This window comes from Manacus candei, unplaced genomic scaffold (assembly GCF_025592945.1).
Source record: "Manacus candei isolate 608988 ecotype Guabito, Panama unplaced genomic scaffold, ASM2559294v1 h1tg000050l, whole genome shotgun sequence".
Taxonomy (NCBI): domain Eukaryota; kingdom Metazoa; phylum Chordata; class Aves; order Passeriformes; family Pipridae; genus Manacus; species Manacus candei.
The window spans coordinates 22,462,455-22,488,232 of record NW_026138098.1 but is presented as its reverse complement, the minus strand read 5'-3'; the positions used below and the strand labels follow the sequence as shown (position 1 = coordinate 22,488,232).

Genomic DNA, 25,778 nt, shown 5'->3' with positions numbered 1-25,778 from the left:
AAGAACACAAACTTATTAAAACCTCTCATATTTAAGACATAATTTATTACTTGGAAATCCAATACAACTCACACCTCCCTCTGCAACTACCATTTTAGGGTAAAAACACTGGATTCAACAGATCAAGGGTTATCCATTCCAGTCTGATGAGTCCCATCAGCTATGCTACACAATTGTAATAAAACCCCATGCAAATCTTTCAATGTCCAGAAGCAACATGCAGAGAACTTCAGAACTGATACAAATTTACTTGCCATTCTCCTAATCCACTATGTGACAAACTATCAGAGATTAAATACCTATTAAAGAGTTTCTGCATTACATTTTGGAGCTTTAATGAAACTACTTACCTGCAACATCCAAAATATTAATGTATTCATGAATATGTGGAAGTATCTGTAAGCAGGTTTGCAAGAAAATTATATGCAACTATTTCTCCCAAGTGGGATACTCAGATAATAGAGTACCTTCCCAGACTGGCTTCCAGCAGCTCATCTCACAACAACACATAAATTAAAATAGTTTCTTCTGCATTCATAGTTTCCAGATTTAGGTAAGAAATGCTGTTAGTTTTATATATCAGGGTAATTATTTATTGGTTTTACCTTCATTTTACATTTCCGTTTTATGATGTAATACTTTGAAAGTTGACAGACTATCTTCACTTGACCTATAAATCTCCATTCCATTACAAATCTGGGAAGTGGGGAATGCTTGTTTTTAAGGGTATTCTCATGAAGGAATTAGCTGCATGTAGATATGCCCTTATCTCAACATAATACAAAAATATTGAAACTACTGTTATGTTACTAAGCTTCATGATCACCTTAAGCAGAGCAGCAGATTCTGAAGAATACTAACACCAGGCAAGGCTAATTTGTCCTACCCATCCAAGAGGAGCACACATATCTTTACCCTAGCCTACAACCACTCCCATATAAATATACTCCAAGGCATCCTACTTTTTCTGACAACTTAGTCCTCACAAGGTCTGCTCGCTGTTCAACTCTTCACAATCCAATTACTGAAATACTGACATACTTGTATACCCCAAAGAATAGACATAAAACATAAGAGTTGCAGTCTTTTCATAAGTATGGAAATGTGTGTTCTCTTTCATTAACTACAAAAGGGAACTGCTATTACCTTTTATAACTAATAGGAACAAACATCATCTGCACTCTGTCATATTACTAAGACCTCCATTATGGATTGTATGGATAGCTGAAATATTAAATTGTTATGCGGATTAAAAAAATTGTTTAGGTTATAAAACTGGCAGTTTTTTAAAACAGCCATTCTTCAAAAAAAAAAAATTGTTGATGTTCTTTGTCAGTTTTAGCAGGATGGCATTGAATGAGATCAGTAATTCTATAGGTGGGAAGAGTTTTACCAATTTGCAGGATTTTTCACTTGTTAAAAACAAATATATATACAAATAAAATAAGATTAGTTATTATTCTTGCAAGATATCATAATTCAGCAGATCTGTCCCATCATTTTGCTTTTATCAGATATGTCATTGGAGCAAAATGATATTAACAAAAAAAACCCAAACATAAACATACCAATAATCAGCAGCAGAAAAATGGTCCAGAGCTCTCCAAATGCAACTTGTAGCATTGTGTGGACATTTCTTAACTGCTAGTTAAAAGTTTAATACAGATAATTTAAAAAGAAATATTATTCTTTTAGTGGAATCTGGTAAAAATCTCCTCTTGGCAACCATACCATTCTCCTTCCCTTTGATATAACAGAGCTTTAGCCATTTCAAAAATGCTCGCGCTGATAAATAATTCACAAAACATCACATATCATTCAAATCCAGGTCCACAATCTCATCTGTCTTTCCAAGATTATTTTTTTTTTGCTCTAGGAAAAGACATGGCCATTAGCCAACATTCATTTACTTCCCTATTTCAAACCACCACCGCCCCCCGCCCTTTTTCACTGAAGGTAAAATAAAGGACAAAGGTTGTTGGCAGTTCAGGGCTACCAAGACTGATGTTCCCATACCAAACCTCATCACAAAGAGCTCGCAAATCCTATCACTTTGCACACAAGTTTTCAAGAAACTCACAGGCTCCAATATATATTTTGAAGCCATTTACATTAATAACTGTATTACAGGGGCTGATCTCTTAACTACTGAAAGTTAAGAATACACACACATGCTTGTCAGCACAGTAAACAAAACGGAGTTTCTTACTATTTTAGCTTGCACAGTCAAAATAAAACTAAATTCATACTGGCAGTATTAGTTCTGGCCCACAACTGTCTCATTTAGGATAAACTAAGGGGGTTCAGGGTTAATATTTTGGGGAGGTGGTGGGGTTTTTTGGCTGGTTTTCTAACTGTAGCAGAATGTAGGACCAAACAGCATTGCACCTCCTACCTTAATCTACGAGAATTCTAAAAGAAAATCCCTTTTCCTAGTCATTAGTTTATCTTCTAAAATATAGTCATCATATATAATAATCTTTTTTAAAACAATGATTAGTCTTCAGGAAGGTTAATTTCATTTCATCTCCTACAGGAAGTAGTACAGTCAGTTATTCAACACTGCAACATTTTATACCAGATGAACCAGTAATATTTTTCTTTTTTTTCACTCTCAGTTTAAAAGGAAAGTACCTTTTTTATCTAATATTTAAGAACCACATTAATATTTGTGTTACAAAACCTTTAGGAGTATGGTGTCTGCTCTGTCACTCAAGATAGGTCTGAATAATGCTTACCCAGCAACATACTATTACTTCAACAGAACTAAAGCTGAAAAGAATTTTTCATCCCTTTAATTCCATGAACAAGGTAAGTCACAACTTCCAAAACCACTTAGTTTTTCAGGTCACTGGAAATTGTACATCCAAATTTAAAGGGCTGCCTTGTTGTAATAACTGTGTTTCCAATCGCACTGAGACCAAATTTACAGAATATTAATACCTTATGCCAACACACACTTGTGTTCAGAAACTGAAGCTTCAGCAAGAGCAGTCAGGCAACAGGATTTAAAAAAAAAAAATAAATATATATATATACACACATACATACACACAAACACACACACTCGAGCAATAACAGACCATCAACTCAGTACCTGTAAACAGGTTGTTTTTTTTATTTAACTTTCCAAGTAGAAATTGAACCATATTTATTTAAGCACCACACATCCAACTGTCATAATCAATCCCTTAAAACCTCATACATACAACCACTGCAGTCCATCAACCCTCCAGTGTTAAAACCATGTACTGTATCACGATACAGCACCACCAAAACACACCACAAAAAATAATTTCATAACATTTATAATTTCAAAACCATTCTAAACAATAATTGATTGTGATTATCCTTATGCTTAAAACAGTTTTCACTAAAAATTTTATGAATGTGGGCACACTCAATTTTGTTTATAGTTTCATCATTTCAGTCACTTCAGAGAATAAGAATAAAAAACATAAACATAACAGAAACATATTGGTTTAGTGCCTTCAATAAGTGTTTCATTACTGATTAAAATGAAAAAAAACCAAACCACCAGAAACTCCACCAAAGAGTTTCAACTATTCAGCATAGTTTACACATTCTGAAACATTAAGGACTCACTATCCTTACTGCTCTCAGTCTTTATATATTTTGCATTCTGACTGGTCCACAAAAAAAAAAAAAATAAAAAAAAAAAATAGAATCATAGAATGGTTTGGGTTGGAAAGGAGCTTAAAGATCTAGTTCCAAACTCCCATGCCATGGTCAAGGACACCTTTCACATCATCACTAATTTAGAAAGAACAACACAGTTAACATTAGCATTTAGTTAAACTAGTACAATTCCCATATTTACGCAAAGACTTAGAAGTCATTTATGCAACCAGTAAATTATTTTATTTATTTTAATGACTCCCAGCTATCTATTCTAAGAAGCTAACAGTTTTGCCACTGCATAAAAGCAGTCCTTGGTGAAAATTCAGCTGGATTTCTGTTACCTTACATCAGAACTTGTCTCAAAACTCCAGCCCAAAATAACAATTTTTTTCCCTACTGTAGTTTCCGGGCTTGTGGAAGTTATATGCTTATCTGACTATACTTATAATTCCCATGAAATGCTTAAAGCATTCAGCATGTTCTAACATCCCACCCCCAAAAAGTCACATTAGGTCCTGAAAAGTCTTACTTTTGAGTATGCCATTACCCACAACTATAAATCCCACTGAAAGCAAGATTACTATTTGCATAGTATAGCACTCTGAGGCTTTGAACAGATTGTCTGAAAACTATTAGGCATTAGCTGTGTACAGACAATTACAGTTTTAAGTGCTAGTCTCATTAAGTGTTACACACACATTAAAAGAAATTAAACGTTTAGCACACACTCACAAGAAATTTGACTAGTAAACGAAAAACCTCAACTGTTCAGTTTGCAACTGCCTCTCAATACCTTTTGGGAAACTCCTCAACACCATCTGACAACCTGGTGGAGGACACATCCTTATTCATGACACACAAACATTAGATCTCCATTACCCTATTAAAAGAAACAGCATGCAAATAATTACAGGGTTAACAGGACAGAGAGGTAAATTTTACTGAAAACTAAAACTGCCATGACCTTCAGTACAGGTCCACTGTTCTGATCCCAACCTATTTACAGCCTTAGGAAAGACAGAAGCAGCAAGTTTCCCTTCTCAGAATACTAACATTTTCACAAAGTACCTTCATGGGATATCAATGCTCCTTTTTTTATCATAGTTTGGAAAAAAAAAAAAAAAAAGTCTTTGAACAAGAAATACCACCAGTAGCATCTCTAAATACTGGTTTTTTAAATATTAATACCGAAAAGCAAAAGCTAAATCAGTGACACGTACTGATTTCTAGTCTCAGCTACTGAAGCAGCTGCTCTTGGTCACAGGCAAGACAAGGCAATATGAGTATTTTCAGCTGCAATCCCTTTACTGCACCCATTCTGTGTGTAATAAATACAGTTTACTTTCCACATCTGAAAAAAAAAAAAATCCATCATGTTTCTGGAACTACTTATTCTAAGTTATTATAAGTTAAACTGAACTCCAGTTTTTTAAAACAACTTCTAGTAACTATCCAGTAGCTTCCATGTTAGTTCTACAGGCCCACAAAGCCACTAAGTCAAACGATGGTAAAAACTGTTACTGCAGAAGTGTGAAAACATTAAACCTGCTAAAAACCTTCATGTAGCCCATGCACTCAGAGCACAAAGCAAAAGCCAGCCCCAAGGACAGTTTCAAGAAAAGAGGACTGACCAGGGTGCCAACTTTCTTTATTTCACCTTTAGGTCAAGAAATTGCATAAATGGTATGTGTTGAGGAAGAACTACAGCCTGAAACTTCTCCTCTTCCCCACAAAGATTATCACCACTGCTGGAACACAGATTCATGCTTTCTTTTCCTCTATAAAACCGATTTCTGTACTACACAGTGGCTTTCTCTTCTCACAGCCCTCTCCTAGACTTTCAAAGGTTATATCTGTGTTGGCATTACGATATACAATGTAACTGCCACAGGTACATAAATTGTCCCAAACTGATAGGTTTAAAATGCTCCATGTCCTCCTGGATTCACACACCCCAAAGCCATCTAACTGCAAGAGTAACACTAGATTTCAGAGTTCAAAGCACATTCTTACAAGCCCATGATCTCCACTTTGTGTGCACGCCCCAAGCAATCGGCCAATGACTGCCCAAGAAGATTGTAAGAACACACATAGAAAGATCATCTCTCATATAATGTTCCTGAAATATCACCTTGAAAACTCGAAATCTCACTTCTATTCTGCACACCTTATGAGGTGGGAAACTTGTGAAAGTGAATCCAAATTGATATATTTCTAGAGTTAACAGCAGGAAGGGAAACACTCTCCCACACCAGCCCATAAGAGACCTACAGTTCCTTAAATAGGTTTAGGAACTCTATTCACCTGAACACACCAGTGTTTTTGATTGTTTGGTGGGTTGGTTTGTTTTGAGTTGTTTTTTTTTCAACAAAAGCCAAAAAGTGTAAACCAAAAAAAATTTTGCCTCTTGCTCCCCCCCACCCAGAAAAATATGGCCAGGTCTACAGTGTGATCTTTCATGCTTAGAAAGTTCTCTCCTAAAGTGTTTTAACTCGCTCCTACAGGAAAATACATCATCTACCTCCCTGGACATGATGTGTCCAACTTGAACACAGTTCCCCATGTGTCTTAGTGTGCCTCAGTAATAACTTCAGCAGTCCTCAAACAACACTACTGCTGATGGAACTGAACAGCAAAAAACTAACCTGCATCTTCATAAAAAAGCACTGTACTGAGGAAGACATGCATAAAATCACATACACTTATATAGACACTTTTCTAAATACAGTTTCTTTTTTTATGCTACTAAAAGGAACATTCCTGCTACCTCTTCCAATCTGGGAAGCAATACAACCTACAACAGAGGAACTTGCAACAATTACTGCTTAGAAAACAGAATGCAACTTCAGGTTTCAAAAGTCTCTTTTCCTTGAAATCTGGAAAAGAAAATAAAAGTAGAGTTCCATTTCAAAAGACTTCTATTGTTTCATCAAATAATATAACATATTAGAAACAAAACCAAAACTGACTCCCATTTATTACTGTTTGGAAGAAAACCACTAAGAATAGTGGTCTGCACAGTGAATATTGACCAACATGCAGGGAAGAAACCCTGATTAAAAAAAAAAAAACAACAAACAGAAAAACCACAAAAAACCCTCACAAAAGTACACACATACCTTTTCTAGAAAGAGTTTTATTCATTTGTCCCAGTCCCCTTAATTAGTTGTAAATAAGTCATCCTGTATTCATGTTTTGTTTGCAGTTTATCCACTGAAAATTTTTTAAAAATCCACTTTCTGCTGAAAAACCACCACCCAAAGCAAGCACAGGATACATCTTCTAGAGAAGGGTGCAAAGCAGCAGCTCAAAAATACAGATAAGTCTCACAGTCCTCTGGAGGCTCAGCTTTCATTTTCAACAGAATTAATATAAAGCCTCTACACTTACAGAAGGGAGGCTTTCAAACTATAGTCCAATTTCAATAGACACACAGGGCTACTGAAGTCAGCCTAAAAACAACCCTTGGATACATGTAGGCCCTGCTACCATTTCTGTCAACAAACTCTGATACTTATTTAAATTGTATCCCTTCTGTGATCTTTTGTTGATTCCCATGTGTCATGGTTAAACCCCAGCTGGCAACTAAGCTCTCCACAGCTGCTTGCTCACTGCCCCGACATCAGGATGGGAAAGAGAATCAGAAGAGTAAAAGCAGAAAACTCATAGATTTAGATAAACACAAGTTTAATAGCCAAAGCAAAAACCTAAGGAATTCATGCACCACTTCCCATGGGCAGGCAGGTGTTCAGCCATCTCCAGGAGAGCAGGGTTCCATCATGAGTCATGGTTACTTGGGAAGACAAATGCCATCACTCAGTGTACCTCCCCGCCCTCTTCTTACTCCCACTTAATACAATGAGCAAAATATGTTATGCTATGGAACATCCCTTTAGTCAGTTGGGATCACCTGTCCCAGCTCTGTACCCTCCAAGATTCTTGTGCACCCCCAGCCTCCTTGCTGGTGGGGAGGGGTGAGAAGCAGAAGATGCCTTGTCTCTGGGTAAACACTGCTCAGCCATAATAAAAGCTATCCCTCTACTATCAACAAAGTTTCCAACACAACCCCAAAATATAGCCCAATACTAGCTACTATAAAGAAAATTAACTCTATCCTAGGCAATATCAGCACGCTATGGTAGCCCTACAGGAAAAAGGTGGCTTTTCCCTCCTGAATGGGAGAAGGGAATTTGTTGTTTAATGTGTAGGTTTCTTGCTTTTGTCCTGCACCTGGGACTAAACAACAGAAAAATGTATTCACCTTTCCACTGTAGTAGCAAGAAGTGTTTTTAAAATAATAAAAGATCTTCTGTAACCAAGGGTCTTAACATAACTGAGCTATGAAGAAGACTATCCTCAAGTCTCCTCTTCTGCCTTCTCCACTCTGAGATTGGAGTCTAACTACAGAATCTGCCACTATAAGGTAGTTGTGCTTAGCAGTCAGATTATCAATAGCTCAAGCTGTAAATACATCCTATATACACTGCAGTTTTCTACCTTCCTGTAATTCTGATGACCATCATCTACATTGTGTAAACATAAACTTGGGCCAAGCAGTCTTCAGACTTCTTGAAATTCTGTCTTCAATGGTTTTGAAGTGAAAAGGGGGAAAATTATTTTAGTACTTTTCAGATATGTTATTAATGCCTCTGGCAATATAGTTTCTTCAGGAATACACATTTTTAAGTTGTCTCTATCAAACAGATGAACCTGAACAGACCATGCACCATCAGTACTGCACATACACAACGTTACACAATTGGGTTTGTGCCCTTTTTTCACCTTCTACAAGGTACTCTTGGGAAATTAATTCAAAACACATTTGTAAGTTAGATTTTATACAAAGATAACTCAGTTCCATTTTTCTCTGCACCTAAGACATAAAACTTTTGTCTTCTTCAGACTCATCTGAAATGATATTTTAAGAACAGTTAAAATTTGAGAGGTTCCAAAACTTTTTTCCTTTTCAGCACCAAATTGCATCCTTTCTGTTCCCTTAGTTGCCTACTATGAGATCAGCGAGTGGTTCAAAGTCTAAACATTTTAGTCTCTAGTTTCTTGCTAAAAGACTTTTTTGTTTGTTTGTTTATTAAATTGCACTCTTCCATCTGGCACACTAAACAACCTCAGGTGTACCAACAACAGACTTGCTTTTCTTCAAGCCCTCTCCCAAGTAGTCCATTGAGTCCCAACAAACAAAAGTCAGATCACTCCTGCAGATCCAATCAAGCAGGTTATACGTAAGTGGCATTACTCCTTACATATCTATCACCAGTGGAAGTATGTCACATCTTCCAAGTGACATTTTTCCATTTTATGTAACTCAAATTTTTCTTTTTCCAAAATAACGAGTTCTTACTCTTCCCAACTCCCTCGAAACTTAATCCTTTAAATCCATTTAGATGTCTTTAAGAGCATCACACATTTCTGTTATTAGCCATGCACTCTCTATAACAAAAACTATGTACTTAAGCTTTAAGCAATTACATACCATTATCATCCCCATCATGACCTCACCTTCTGTATCACTGGCCAAGTCATCCACTGTGTTTGACAACATGCAGTTAAGCATCCACATCATTAATGTGTAACCCTTCCAAAAATCTCACCGTCCAGTACACTTCTAGGTATTGATTCAGAGCTAAAGTTCATTATGTATCTAACTTTCTACAATCTTGCTCATCACTTGCAAACTTCCATACTGTCTTCATATCTCTCAGTTTCTTCATAGGCTTAGGAGACTTACAAACTTTTTGGTATGGAATCCCTCGGGTTTTGTCACATGTGTATGCAGTTGTTCAAATGGGATTGCACTTTCCAACTCAAAATTTTATCTTTTACTGCAATGCAAGTGGAATGAAGCAGGTGACACACGTAATCACAAGCAAGCAAGCAGTGGTGCAATTCGCAGATCATGATCCCGTGAGCATGTCAAGTTTTACATTCTTTGGGGAAAGGTATTGTTTTTAAGCAGATTAAATAAACTCCAGTATGAAAAGCACACGCTTCATTGCCATGATATTATGTTTACTCAGATGTTTGTATACATGCATATTTTTATTCATAACTTATTACCCAAAGTCATCCTACATAAATGCGTATAATGTTTGCAGTGTGGCACAGGATAATTATTAGTTGTCTTGATGCTAATTGCTCAGGGAAAATGTTTAATTGCATATTAAATTGATCATATGCATATTTTATCTAGTTTACTCTTTGGGGCAAGTTTACTGTCAACATGATCTAGATTTGAATAGTGGTATACTAAATACAGAAGTAGGTATTTTTGAAACTGGGTGAGTGTTTGAAATGCAATTCTAAATAAAACAAGCAGAGCCCTGTTCTACTCCAAGATGAAGTAGCTGAATTTCTGCACAAAGACGAGACATATCCTGCCTAGTTGCCTCAAAAACCTGAAGGGAAAAATATTAGGACCAAAGCAGCATTATTAGGGCTGCAAATTTCAGAATCTGATACGGGATTACAGGAGAACTCTTCCCTTAGATTTCTTCCACTGATGTGATTAGGAAATGGAAGCTTTAAATAGAGAGCGCTATGGTTTGGTTTCCTTGTTTTATTGTGTGGATTTTTTGTTTAAAAAGTATTTAGTTTTAACTCATGCATATAACTTGACATCCTTTCTGCTCAGTTATTTTGAGAGTCTCTTACTGAGGCCTGAGTACCAGAGAACTAACATAGCTAAGCACATACTCCTACAGGGAACAAGTGGCAGCAGCCAGGCCATTGACCTTTTGTTGCTTAGTCACTGGTTTCTATTTAGTAAAAAACACCGGCACAAAGATACTACTCTACCAGGTGAGCTACAGAGCAATACAAGTAATGAAAATATACTTATTCATTTATTTATTTAAAAATTAAGTCATTCCTGGTCTCCTTTCTGAAGGCAGAGAAAGCTGGACAAATAGCTGATTAAATGATAACAGCTTTATTTTTTTTTTCCCCTGTGACGGGAACTGAACTTTATTCTTGAGGGAAGAAAAGCAGTTTATTCAACAGCAAAGACACTGAAATGACTTGCAGGCATTTACCTTTACAGATCATCGCTCAAAGGACAAAACCACTGAAAGTCTGCCAGATCCGTAAAGCACATCCAGCATATTTTATACAAGACCTGGGAGGGTAGCAGTTTTTTGCTTGATCAAGTGCTGAAATCCAGGGCAGAGAATAATAAAGGTGAATAGGCATGGTAGCCCAATACCCCAGGGAGTTCCCTAAGAGGCTGGCACTTCCAACAAATGAAACAGATTGCTCTCTAAGTCCCTGCTTATGTATATTGTGCTATATGTATACCTCACTTTTAATACTGACATACTGTGAAAAATTAGCCCCCCCCTAAATTGAGAAGCCATTTCATAATTAAAAAACTAGACCACTGTAGTTTATTTTACAAATAGAGTGAAATAATCTCCACTAGAATATCATAAAGCACTGTTAACTAGCCATGGGATGTAAAACAGAGCTCAAACAGCTCTGAACAAAACCAGTAAACACTTCAGAGAAGACCAGTTTTTCTTAGAAATGCTTTCAAGTAGGCCTATTATACAAAATTAAATGAAAGTCTCTTGAAGGAAACAGGCTTAAAATTTGCCTAACTATTACATTTAATCTGGCAGGGGAGGGGGGGAAGGGGGAATGAAAAGAAATTATTGCAGCAACTTGTACTGCTGTGATGCCTTCTAAAAACAAATCCAGTGAGGCTCTCAAACACTTGTTTTTAATCTATCTTTTACACTACTGCAAAGTCACCAGTATTAAACAAACTCTGTGAAGGTCATGAAGGCGTTCTCTGCCCTACCAATAATATTAAATTGCCATACTACTCAAGGAAAGCATACGAGTTCCAGCATCAGCATTTGTGCAGTGGGACAAAAAAAAAGTACAGGAGAGGGGTGATAACAAAGTTCATTCAGCCAGCAGACTGTTGACTGTAATTTTGTGAGGTGTTTTTAAATGGTGCTTCAAGGTGTTTATGCTCTGCCTTTAAGAAGGCAACTGTACTGCTGATAGCCTACAGGTGGTGGTAAGCAACTTCACTCCAAAAACCGGCATAACCAAAGGAAAGTATTAAGAAATTGTTCCTTTGCAATTCCATCTAACAGCCCTGTTGGACTGTACCCAAGTCTGAAATGAAGTCTTCTAGTATCAACCTCCCTCCAACTCTGACAGGATTATTTAACAGGAAGGAGTTCCTGTTAGCTTCCATTCAGTAACAGAACTAAGTAGTGAAAGAACCTCTACCTACATCATCACCCATAGTTAAGGGCCCTGGCCATTCAAACTAAAGTCTTACTAGTGATACTTAAACTACTTCCACTGCACGTTTTCTTGTGCAGTGCAACCGCAAAAACACTTCCTTTGATCTAATTCCAAATGAGTGCAGAGCATGGCTGGGACAAGACACTCTGATAAACTCATTAAAGACACACTGCAGGAATCCATTTAACGAGAAAATTTTCTGTGCAGAGATTTTACCCTTGCCTCTTCCTTTAGGAGAAAATGTGATATCTCAATGGAGAAGCAGCTATTCCATATAACTTACTGAGCAGTCTTTAGGACTAGATTAACCTGTAAAACCAAGAAACATGTAAAACAGGTCAATTTTTCATTTTGTATACCCACTATTCAGCTGTTTTAGCACCAACAAATAAATACAACAAAAATCTTCTTGCCAGGAAGCCTGAAATCCTGATCCCTACAGCCCACATATTTGAGGCTCCCATATAGGCTAGCATCAGAAAAGTATCTCCCTTAACCAAAGCCTTTCTTTGACTATGGCTTTTAAAGGGTGGCTCAGCTTTAAGCAAACAACTGTAAAATTTACAATTTGGGAAATAAGGCATACCTGCAGCCCAAGCTAGTTTCCTTTAAAGGAAATGGGAGGTTCACATTAAGTGACCAATAAAAAAAACATGTATTACATGTTCCAAATGTAATAAGGTAATATATAGAATAGTTAATACAAAGCATGCTAAAGTTACTTGGTCTGGCCAGAGTGCCTTCTACCACTGCCAAATAAATAAAAAATACGATCTAGTTATTCCACACACACCAAAATAGTTTCATGATAGGCTAATTAATCATGAACATAACTTTTCAGACATTACATAATTTCACAGACTTGCTTGTAGGTCCTGCCAAAGAAAACAAGAGTTTGAATGAGAAATAAATCTACACTTGAAGAGAGATGACAGCAACAAAACATGACGAAAGTAGGAAAGAGAGGGGGGAAAGGAAGGGGAAAGTATTAATATCACACAAAACTCCCTCTATAACTTTATTACTCAAAATATAGAAAAGTTTAAAAGCCAAAACACACGAATTAAGCAACTGAAACTAACTTTTCACTCTAATCTCTTTTTTTTTTTTAAATTACAAACTATTTATGGAAATTACGTTTGATAGAACTTGAGAAACAAACCAAAATCACACAACTTATTCTTTGGTACTTAGCTGAGATCAGGAATCTCCTTGTAACAGCCATGGGTTTATTTCTCATTTGGAATACATGTAGTAGCGCTCAGATCAAGTACAGATCACTTTTATATTTCAAAACAGTCTTAGATTTAAATTTTCAACCTGCCAATAAATTAATATTTGATTAATTCAAACTATATGCTAAAAATACACAAAGAAAGTAAAAAAATCTATTTTTCTTTGTAATGTACTTTTAATCTCCCTTGTAGGTCCCTCTGATAATGAATTCAAACCCTAAGTGGCCAAGGCACTCTAACTGATACAATAAGACTACAAAGGCAGGCAAAAGTGTTGCTCCAGGAAGTCAGAAGTAAAAAAAAAAAAAAGGGGGGGGGGGATCAACTGGTATTCCAGAAGTGTTAATATCAACTCCCTAAAGGTTTTACATCAGCTACGTAAGTCACAACACAAACATGCCAAAATGGGACTCTGCTCTACGACCCACAAAAACCTGCCATGTAAATCTATGAAACAGCTATGTATTAATATAGCAACCAGTTTGCTTTCTTCCATTAAGAAGGGAAGAGGGAGAATGCTGGAAGAGGGAATGTTTCCAGTCATTTAGGACATCTCTGTACTATTCTTATCTTCAATTCCTTCGACTGTACTGACTGAACAGCACCATTCTTCGGTGCCGCCCGGGAGGCTCGAAGGCTGCACATGACCCCTGCCAGGTTTCCATGCACTGCAGCAGGAGTTCCACATTTGATCACCAACTGAGTTGCAAACAAGCAGAAAGGACAAGTACCTTTGCATCACAACAAATGCTATATTCTTCACAGTCAGAACACTTCAAATGTTACTGGTCACTTAGTACAGATATCAGTCAATTTTGACTGAGTTTGTTTAGCAAGAGCACGAAGTGGAAGCTAAGGAACTAAGTAATGCATTCTGAAGAGGGTTTTCCTTGAAAGACAAGTAAGTTGTGAGTGGTTTATAAAATTGGCTTACACAGTCTATTCTTCTTAAATGCTTTCAAAGACATGTAATCCCTAAATGATACATGAGAAAAAAAAGAGAGAAATCTACAGCAGAGTTTTCATCACAAGGTGTCAGCTCTGAGAAAGTAACATAACAAATTAACATTAATTCATTCTCAGCAGTGGTTACACCAAGAACTTTTCAGCTTAGAGACTGTAAGTTTACAGAGACAAGGAACCTCCTTTCCACTCCAAACTCCCAAGGACACTGGAGATAAAAGTGAGAAGACTGTGCAGTAACTGTCAAAATGAAGAGTTTCTGGGACATCTGCAATGTAAGGCAATTTACAAGTGATTGTCAGTCTTCATTCCATGCTCTAATTTAGCAGAGTTAATCAACATGCACTCATCTGTACTTGATCTGTTCAGAAATCAAAGCAAGCATAATTTCTCTGAAAAAACTTCACTATTTGCCCTAGACATAGTATTTTAAAGTAATTCTGAAGCAATTCTATTCTTAAGACAATACACCTGCAAACTAATACATTATTCATAGTTTTAGACTATCCTTCCTTGCTTTACCTCAAAAAATGTAATAACTTTCTAAACTGACCCTTCCACTTGTTCAGCTATATCAGGAAGAATTAAGTGAGATGCCTTCATTTTATTTCAGTATGAAAAGTGATCATCTGGCAAACCAACCTTTTCACTTACAAGTAAAAACCGGTACCTATTAGGTAAGCAAAAAAACTGTATGGACTGTGTAGTTCAGAAAAAAAAAAAATCGATGAAATTATTTAGTTGTGTGATTGGAGGGTGGAAGGACACCAGAAATACCAAATTTCTATTTTGACCATGACAGAGAAAAAGTGGATTTTGCAGTGTCCCGAAAACCATCTGGCATTTGTCTCCTACAGCAACATATCTCTGCGTAAATAGTGCATGCGGACAAAAGTACTGAAGTTTAGTTCACACTACTTCAGTGGATGAAGTAAGTAAAGCTAGAAAGAGCATTTTTGCATAGCAATAAACATATACAATAGTTTCAAGCCCATTAGAGATGTTTTTGAAAACACACTTGTCATTGAAACTATTTTTTATACCAGTATGTAGCTCTAATGTACACTTCCTCATTGCATGAAAGGACCTTCTGCAAAACTCAGATTATAGAAAAGGGTTTGTCTGGACATTTACATTACAACATATGTGTAATTTAAAGAACTGATGTCTTATGTATAGTTTTTTGCCTCCTGAACAGTTTTTAAGCCCACATCTTTCCCAATAGTTCCTCAATTGTAGCTCTGCAAAAAGAACAGCATGCCAGAGCTGCAAACTCTTACAACTGCCATCTAAGCAGCAGTAACCTAATCACAAATCAAAAGTTACAATAATTGATGATGCTGGAAATAAAACAGCTGAATAACCCCTGTGAACTTGGAGGTTTAAGTTATACCCACCTGATCTAATGTAACAGCCCTCTAAATTCCCCAACTACACACAAAAAATTCTGTTAGAGCAACAAAATACACAACATGGGCAGGAGCACAGGTTTATATCCAGATGAGCAGGGAGGCAGGGGAAAGGGGAAATGTGTATTTCACACAGGTGCACACCCTTGAATTCTACATGTAAGGCAATGGATGCAACCAGGTCCTGTTGCAATATCATCACAACTTTGACACTACTGAGGACAACAACTGAGCCAAGCACTTCAACTGATTTGCCACTTCAAGTTTCTCAATTAAGTAAATAATCATGATGACAAGAAGTGTATAAAGCAAGACTGCAGGGTAAACATAAGATCAGAAAACATTCGTGTTTTACTAGGAAATTCAAGGGTAATGGAGGGAGGAAGTTTCCCTGTCAACATTAACCTTCCTGGAAGACTATTAGATCTCACAGTTAAGACAGCAGAGAAATACACCAAGAGAAAACAGTGAAATAATGTATTGTAGAACAGGAATAATACTGAAATAATTTTTGGCTCCTTCAAGCTTAGTACCATTTATTTCTGTATGAAGCTACTAAATCATATTGCAAAAGTAAGGAAGACTGAGTTTTAACACAAATAAAACTCTCTCAAAACAAGTAAGCAATAAAATGTTAATAAAATGTCCTGGATGAGTCTTGAAGTAACAGTTTAAAGTGAAGAAACTCTTAAAAAACGTAATCCCCTCATTCATAAGTACAAAAAAAAAGAAAAAGCAGAAATGATACTATGAGCTATGTTCAATGCTTAGACTTATAAAGAAAATTCCCATTTGGGAAAGGTCCTGCCCATAGTTAATGCCTTCCTGAAAGAAATAAACATATTTTGTTTCTTTGTTCCTTTTTACACCTAAAACGCACATTAGCCAGAAAGTCATAAGGTCAGCTCAAAGTTCATATTCCACCCCACAGCACCCCAAGAATCTTCATTTCAGCAGAGGAAAAAAAAAAAAGGAAGAAATAAGTTAGCTTTCCAAAGAAAAAGTAACATGATACAGATAGCTTTAGAGGTAACAGGGGGATGAGATGGAACTTACAACATGAATTAACTGACTGTGGCTCCAAAACATACGTATGTTATTTCAGAGCCACTCAATGCCAAACATAACCATCCATAAGACACCAAAACACTGGAAGACTGACCCCACCCACCAGTGAAAATACCAGCATTACTTCCAGTGCCTAGACTAGAGAGCAACAGGGAACAGTGATTTGGGGAATTTGAAAGAGAGGACGTATGTCATTTTATGGCTATTTGCACCTGTTGTACAGAAAGATCTGGTTCATATTTATTAGCTGAATTTAATTTAGTGTAGATGTACAAAATAAAACATCTATTTTTAAAGTATTATTAGTCTAGTATTAGCTACCCAAAAACCCAATATTGGATTCCCCCCATGCCACTCCCCCCAGCAATACTTCACTTGATACTCATTCATCTCCAGGATTATCATATAACTACCAGTTTAAAGCTGGATCAATGTTTTTTCACTTCACTGAACAATCTAATCAATAGCAACAAGGACATTCTGCTGTCAAAAGCAAGCTGCTGCTCATGCTGCTAGTCCCCCCTGGGCTTGGTGTTACAGAACTCTGTTAGACAGATCCTGCCACAGAGCACTCAATGTGACACTGATCACTCTGTGGGCACGGAGTGAGGTATTGATACCAAGCATACAGCTGAATCAACACAATTAATTGCACCTTCAGAAAATAAAGCTGTAGTCATGCCAAACAAGTTGTGAGAGTATTTGCACCTCCTACCAAGGAAACTAACCTAGTCTGATTTCTGGTTTCATTACCTATGCATATATTGATTTTTCAGGAAGGCAAAGCAAATAGAGAAGCTAAAAACAAAATACTTCAAATGCATTTCTCTAATCAGTACTACATACGTATACGTTTTAAAAATTTTCAGTTTTTTTAACATTTAAAAACTTTCATCCCAGCCAACAGAAAGCATACTACTCTTATTACAAGTCTACAAGTTCTGGAGAGCTCTACAAATCAAAAAATATCACTGTACACTTTACAGGCACAAATAATGTTTTGTACTTACATTACACAAGTTCTAAGAGGACAGGGGGCAGTTGTATATACAAGAGATTCCACCTTAATCTCTTACAAATACATGCCAAACAGTGCAACCAAAGCAAAATCCTGGGCCTTCAATTTTATATTCAGTCTCTCTGTAGCAACAACGAAAAACTCCACAAAAAAAAAAAAAAAAAAAAAAGAGCTTAAATTTGAATCCTGGATCATCTTTTTAAATAAAATTAAGCAAATCCTAGCTTTATTGCATCTTTCATTAAGGTAGAGAAGTGGAAAAAATGTGGGTTTTGAAACCAGTTCTGTGTAATAGGAACATAATAGGAGAGAAGAGGTCAGAAAGGCCAGGAACATCACACCAAAGAAATGGAAGCATTGTTCCTTACCATGTCTTGCTATCCTAGTAGGTTAATTGCACGGAATATGCAGATGTTTAAACAAGATGGTAAAATCTGCTTCTATTGCTATAAAGGCAGAAAAACCACACTCACGGATTTCCCTTCTTATTTTAGCTATGAAATATCCCTTAAAACCAGGAGATTTTGGAAGTATTTAGTTTCATACTAAGAAACATTAGCTTAACCCAGAATCTTTGACATTTATGAACAGTTCACTTCCCAGAACAACACACATAGTGAAATCTGGCTTCTGACTGGATTACCTATCTCCTATTTCCTTCACTATCTCCTCAGCTCCAAATTCTCAAAATATATCCCTCATGCTCATACTTACAACCCCAGTATTCCTCCTCCTTGCTATTTACCATGGCTATCCATGGTAAATAGCTCACCAAGAAGGACCACGTGCCGTATCTAATCCAGTATCATATATGAATTGATTAGCTGACTACCACCTCTACCATTATGTGAAATATCAAAATCAAAAATGCAGATAGAGCTGTCCCTCTCTCCTGTTTCAGCAGCAATGCTTCCAAAGGCCACTCTCAATTTCCATAAAACCTACTTGTCAGCTTTAGTTGAGTACAAGTTAACTGTTTGATCTGGCCATTAAGTGCAACTTCACTAAAGGAAGATGGGCAAAGTACATCTGACTGACACTGACTGCACTTGCAATGTTGTAACGTGAATGCAGTTGCTCTCTTTTTTTTAATGTAGGAAAGCAGAAAGTAAACCAGCAAGCACATGTCCTTAAAAAATGTACCATTTTCCCCCTCACTGAAATTGTAGCACCAATATCACTACTTCTTCTGCATATTGGGCCAGAATCACCTTAAGCATCTTGTACCCATTCCAGCAGTGTATATCCAAGATGGATGTATTTCAGAAGAAACTAGCACTGTTGAAAGAAGCATAGAAACTGGATACTTCCCACCCATACAAAACCTGTCAATCTGCTACAACACTGGAATTTCCTTTTTTTCCCCTGCCTATGGGAAAAATGAGGTGGTGGTTCAATCACATCCAAATCAAGCAAGCCTGAGTTCAAGCCTCTGTCCTATTAGCAAAATTAGTTGCTACATCTTTGGTCTAAGAAGCAGCCACGTCTGTCCCCATGACTCAAGCAGCAATTAACAGGCAGTCACCCGCAAAGCCCCAGGTCCTACCAAGAAAGTGAGATAACAGAAGAAACCTGCCAGCTTGCTATATCACACTGCAACAAGACTGGGAAATATATTTTTAGCATGTACAACAAGTACAGCTTCCTCAAATGTGTTTTTCAGATGGCTTCAGACACTTTCTAAGAAATCAAAACAGGAATGACTGTGTTAAAGGGCAATACCTAACATATTTCCCGTGCTACAGGGAGTACACAGGCCAGACTATTGAGATTTGCAATACCATGAAATTACCCTGATTAAGTCTAAAATGGATGCCTGTTCTTGAACTGGACTGAGACTCTCCATCATTTACATCAACTTGTGAATAGCCAAGATAACCTCCCATAGTAAAGGGCCAGAATCGTATTTCTAGTAGTCACCCAGAGGTGAAAAGCATCATGTCACCAGCCTTCTAAGGTAAAAACACTGTTAGCTAACATTTCAACAGCCAAAGCAGAATCTGAAGAAGACTCACAAAAACACAGACTGAAGCTGACATCTTGCCAGAGGTTCCCAGTACTAACACACCACTGACAGCCACTTTCTGTCACTGGTGCCTTTATATGCACTCTAGAGTCTGAGTAGAAATGCAAGGTTCAGAAGCAGTAGGTTATGGCACGACACAGTGATGACAGATCAGAGAAGCAAACTCAAGACTTACAAATCTTGATCAAGCTCTCAAACCACAGTAACAGTCAAAATCCTTAAAGATAATGTGCCAATAAAGTAAGTAACTATTAGATGAAAGAACACTTATTGTAGACTTTGTTCTTCTTTCTTCACCCACACAAGTCAAAGACCACCCACAACTACCTTCTTCAAGGTTTAGGAGAACTCTGAACAGCTATATCCTTTTAAATGCCTTTGCAAAAAAATGACTGAAGAAATGACCGTGTGCTGGATCCACTCTGGGGCACCAGCCAGTATTGCTGTAATTCTTTATAATGCATGTCAAGCTTACTCTGACCCGTTGCTTGATTCTAGAATAAAAATGTTGCATGCATCCATATGTGTCATGTTTATCAACTGCATCCTAGGAATACAAAGAAACCTGTAATATAAAATCCTATAAACTCTACTACATTAAAATTATAATTTTCTTACTCAACTTGAGAATAGAAGTCATGTTTTGCTGGAGTGAGAGAAAGGGATTTTAATAAATAATTGTTTTGTTTGGCATTGGGAGGCACATTTGTTACAGCTTGTGGTAGCTTTCCTGTGAGTATGTGCAGTCCTCATACTTTTAAACTATACTAATACTCTTTAGCAACAAACATAGGATATTTTACAACACTGTAGCTGTTAAGTGTTGGTATATTTTAGAGTAAAAATTATTTTAAACTAATTCTGATTTTAGTAGTGTTATTTAAAATATGTAGCCTCTGGAATTACATATGTTTAACCTTGGTAAACAAGACAGTCAAACTGTCAAATCTGATGGCAAATTTTTACAGCAGCACAGTTTTGCCCAGTCAATCTTTAAGAAGTCTATTTTTATTAAGTCTTTGAATATACACACAGGACTAGACAGATACGGATCCTGAAGTTTTTCTATCTCTCATTTCATTCCCAGCTTTGCGACGACGTTTAATGAATGAGAACAACTCTGTCTCAGGACCTCTCCCTCAATATTATAGCCAACTTCATTTAGACCCCAGATACCAAACCTACTTTGATGCTCACTGGTTGCTGCCACCTCTTTTCACAAAAGCTTAGCTAATACATTGACACTTGTTCACAACCATTGAAGCACTTGTTTCCCCAGTCCCATTCTTTCCAGAAACATGCCAAAGAAACATTTTTGTAGCAAAACAGGGGGCGGGGAGGGGGGGAAAAAGCAAGTTCTGACTTTACTGAGGCCAAGCCAATACATATCACTCTAGAAACAGAGCTTCTTAACCTTAAGAAAAGTTCTGGCAAGAGATAAGCTACAGTACAGCAATTGCCAAGGACCCGTCAGGAAAGAATGCTGAAGACATTTGAAGAAAGTAGATATCTTTTGGAATTCCTTCTTCAACTGTAATCTTGGACTAGCAACTATCATACAAAACTTCTTTTGCTATTTATTTCATTTTTATTATTTCAGCTGATTAAAATCTTTTTAAGAGCTGATACCAAGTTTTTCCACTGCAATAAAAAGCAATCCTGGCCAAGAAAGGATTTGCCCATTAGCCACACTATCTCCACAAAGACAGCAGCCTTATTAAATTACAACTGTTTGAACAAGGTCAAGCACTCAGGGTTTAATTCAAAGTGTTTCCAGGTATAATGCTGTCAGGTCAACTTAAACAAGCCAACAGAGGCTTTGAGCTTGATTAAATATTAAAATGGAATCTTTCACATCTGTTTTTACCCAAGGATGAAATTACTGTACATCACTTCAACCAGCTCATTAATACACTAAACACATATCTTGCCTCAAAAGGTTACAGGAATATCAATGCTTTCAGAGTGCCTGCAGTGAAACCTACACAGCTCAGCTAGAAGTGAGGTCACTGCATACTTTAGCAGGATGTCAATATTTTTTTATAAACGTGAGAGGTAATCAGTTAGTCATAGATACATTTTAAATTAAAAGATGGGAGCCTCCAGTGTAGCTAAATCAGTTGCCTTTGATCTGAACCTTTTAATCGCTCATCTTATTTTCTTTGATAGATAACTTGATAACAGACACAGAACAGAAAGTTTGATCCAACAGTAATTATTTTTCAAACTGGAGGGCTGTCATGCCCAACTAGAACTCTGCTTTTTTAAAAAAAATTGCAAAGCACAATTTTTAATTGAAACATAAAAAGGTCTATCAGGATCATCTATTTCAACACCTCTCATTTCTAATGATACTTTGATGCCATGTTAGGGTAGGGGAGAAGAGAATTCGTTTGAGGATACAAGTTCTTTGACAATGATAAATACACTGTATTAACTACTCCACATGGCATCTGCAGCCCTTCAAAACACAACCAAAAAAACCAGATACTCCTCTAGCATTATCTTTGCATGAGGCAGGAGACATTAGTCAAATCATGTTTCCTGACTGCAATCCATAAAATGCACAGAGACAAATGAAAGTCATCTATTTAGAGCAACAAATGTACAAGATGGGATTTGGAAGGGAAGCTACAGGAAGTGTTTTGCATCTAAACTATGCTTATCCCAGATGAGAAAATGGTCTGTGTATTTGTATACACTGAACTGAACCTAAACATCTTATCACTTGTAAAATAAAATAAACCAAGCAGTAAATTTACCACAAAACATTCACATTTACTATGTAGTCTTAACACTGTGCTCTTCGGGCAAGGGAGGGGGAAAACACTGCTTGAATATCTAAGTTCTTACATAATGAATAGGAGAAACCCACTAATAACACTTCTGAAAACCCTAGCATCTATTTCAAGAGTCAGAAGTATATACTTTAAGCACTGGTAGTTAATAAGGCATGAGACAATTTGCTTAAGACAAAATAAAATTCCAATACAACACAGTCTTCTACCACCCACTAATTTACACTTGAACAATATAATCAGCTAGACCAAACTATGCTTAATGTAAAGTCAATAAATTCCTTTTTGGTTGTTGACACAAAAACCTACGGGGAATTAAACACTTGAGGAAATTAATCATTATAACACCCTGGCTCAATGCACATCTATATTGAAATAATTTGGTCTTTAATTCACTTTATTTGTAGTTGGGTTTAAAGCAGTAAATTTGATAGAAGCAGGCCTCATTAAACCGATCTAGTTCAAACTGCTTTTCATTAAGCTTGGTGTATTTGAAGAAAGTCAAAAAGATTAATTTCCTTTTAAACAGTTGTGCATTATAAAGTAACCCAAACAAACCAAGACCATTAATACATAATACAGTAAAGGCATTTACATTCGATCTGAGCAAAAGCCACCATTAATGATCTGTTTGCTTTCGATACATTTTCTTGAGCCACAGAAACTCACATGGACAAATAGCAGGAAGACCACCAAAATAAAGCGTCTAGAAGCTCAGGCTATTCTGACAACCTCACAGCTTCCCGTTTTAAGAGTTGTGTTTAATACTTTCAACACAGATGTGGGTTAGCATTGTGGCTCCCAGATTTAGTTAGCTTGGAAATCAACAGCAGCAACAGGTGGCTCATGCAAAGGCACTTTGGGAGACATCACATCCATGTGCAAGGGAAACCTGCGCCAAGTTACCTGCCTGCACAGAAGTGATAGATCCAGTAAAGAGAATTATTCCAACACTCCTCTGTATATGAATTCAAAACCAGGAAAAACTCTGCAAAAGGTGGCAGCAATCACAGCTCCACATGTAGCCAGGACACGCTGAACACTTCAGCAGTCTGAGTGTGTCTCCAGCTTGAAGTCTTTACCCCAATCTCTTCCAGGACAGGATGTGGAGGTCACTGTATATTAGTACACGAGCCCTAATGTCTGCATAATGCACTATGAAAACTTCTGGCAAAACAGACAGTTACCCTAAAAATGTGCTTAAAGACACATGCAGTAACTAAAGAGAATAATGTTAATCACCTTCACATAATATTCACCTTTCTATTCTGTTCAAGAGACAAGATAGGCAGTACATTCTACACAAAGGGACTGCTTACTCTCAGGTAAGCACTTAAGCAAAATCCTGGATGGTATGAGTAAGCTGATATCGCCAGAGAAAATTTTTATTTTCTCAAAGTGGACACACATCTTCTATTTCACACAGAATAAATACTTTTTGTGATTTCAAGAGGTGGAGAACTTTTCAAATTAAGTTTCGACCTCCCCAAGACAATGCTGCATCCTATCCCAATCCCCCTGCTTTCACCACACATAGCTCATGCCCCCGTGGCCGCTTTTTTGGAAACAGAAACATGCACCTGTGAAATGCTAGGCCTTGCTATGAGATACAGTACAATACATACACTATAACTGAGTTGTAAATAGCAATCAGATGTTAAACTGGGGTGAGAATAAAGAGGGAGATAACGAAGCATGAAATAAAACAGTATTCTCAACAATTGAAAAAGACAGCAAAAATCCCCACTCACCCTGAGGCCTTATGAAAAGGTCTTCCCATTCTTCAAAACATAAAAGTACTACCATCCAAAGCTATTTAGTTATGTTACTTTCTATTCAATCCCAGTTAACTACTACATGGAGGCAATGAAATTACTCTGCATGAGACAACATAGGACAAGACACGTGACGCCATAAGTAACAGTGAGATGCTAAAAAACACACCAGTGAGAAAAGTACATCCTGATCCTTGCAGCTTTGTAGCACTGTTTTCATCAGCAGAAGTCTGAAAAGCAGTTTGCACAACAGCAAACTGCTTTGTTACAGCCTGAAGGCAGAGACACCACCTTCCAGCCTTACTCCCTGTCTTGCAGTAGTAACTACAACAGCAAGGCCATGGCTGTTCCATGGGGAATGCTCCAATTCTGATGAACATGGCACACAGGAGACATATGATGAAGACTTGCTGTCAACAAGCCAGGATAGTAGCAGATTAATTTTGGAATTTAAAGTCCTTAAGATAGACCAAAAAACCAAGGAGCAGTTCTGCAAGGAATATAAAAATCTCTAAAGGCTTGATTATTCCAAAGGGACAATTCAGTACATGCAAGGTTTTATTGCAAAAAATACATGTGAAGGTGAAGGAAAAGCAGCAGTTGGTAAGCTGATGATCAGAGCTGGTTTCTTATGATCTTCACCTGTTATCACAGGATTTCTATGAAGCACCAAGTTCTTAGTGAGTGACAACTGAGTTCTTAGTGAGTGTGCAGAGCATCAGCTAATTCTCTATCACTCTAACCAGCAGAATAATCAAGGTGTTCCAGGTAAACAAGTAATATTCATGTAATTACGAATACTAGACTAAAATAGAGAAAGACATAAATAGTTTGCACTCCTCACCACCTTTAACCTTCTATAAGGCTTAGTCTGATAGACCTTTGTGTTTCCAAGCTCTGAATTGGGATTCAAGTACCAAGAAATCCCTGCCCACCTTCAAAAACAAACATCACAGGGTTATTTAAGTCATGTTCAGGTGACTATGACTTATTCCATAAACGAGCACTAAGCAAGCAAAGATCACTCTTTAAGTTCTTACAACTAAAAGAAGAACCCACAACCACCTGAATGGCTGTACTACTGAGTTTCTCACACCCCTCACATGACTTTGTCATAAAATTACCTCACAGGAGAGCTGAAAATGAACACTACAGGTCCCAGAACAATTTTGCCAGCGATTTCACAATGCCAAACATAGAATCATAGAATATGCTGAGTTGGAAAGGACCCACAAGGATTGAAGTCCAACTCCTGGCCCCACACAGGACACTCCAAGAATCACCCTCATGTGCCTGAGAGTGTTGCCCAAATACTTCTTGAAGTCTGTCAGGCTTGGTGCTGTGACCACTCCCCTGGGGAGCCCGTTCCAGTGCCCACCACCCTCTGCATGAAGAACCTTTTCCTCATATCCAACCTAAACCTCCCCTGACACAACTTCAGGACATGTCCTCGGGTCCTGTCACTGGTCACAAAAGTGAAGAGATCAGTGCCTGCCCCTCCTCTTCCCCTCAAGAGGAAGATGTAGACTGAAATGTCTCCCCTCAGTCTCCTCTTCTCCAGGCTGAA

General features: G+C 37.3%; 1 protein-coding gene across 5 annotated transcripts in view; it reads right to left on the bottom strand.

Moving 5' to 3' along the window:
• Positions 1–25,778, bottom strand: part of KAT6B (lysine acetyltransferase 6B) — a 107,797-nt gene that overhangs the window by 55,144 nt on the left and 26,875 nt on the right. The window lies entirely within an intron of this gene.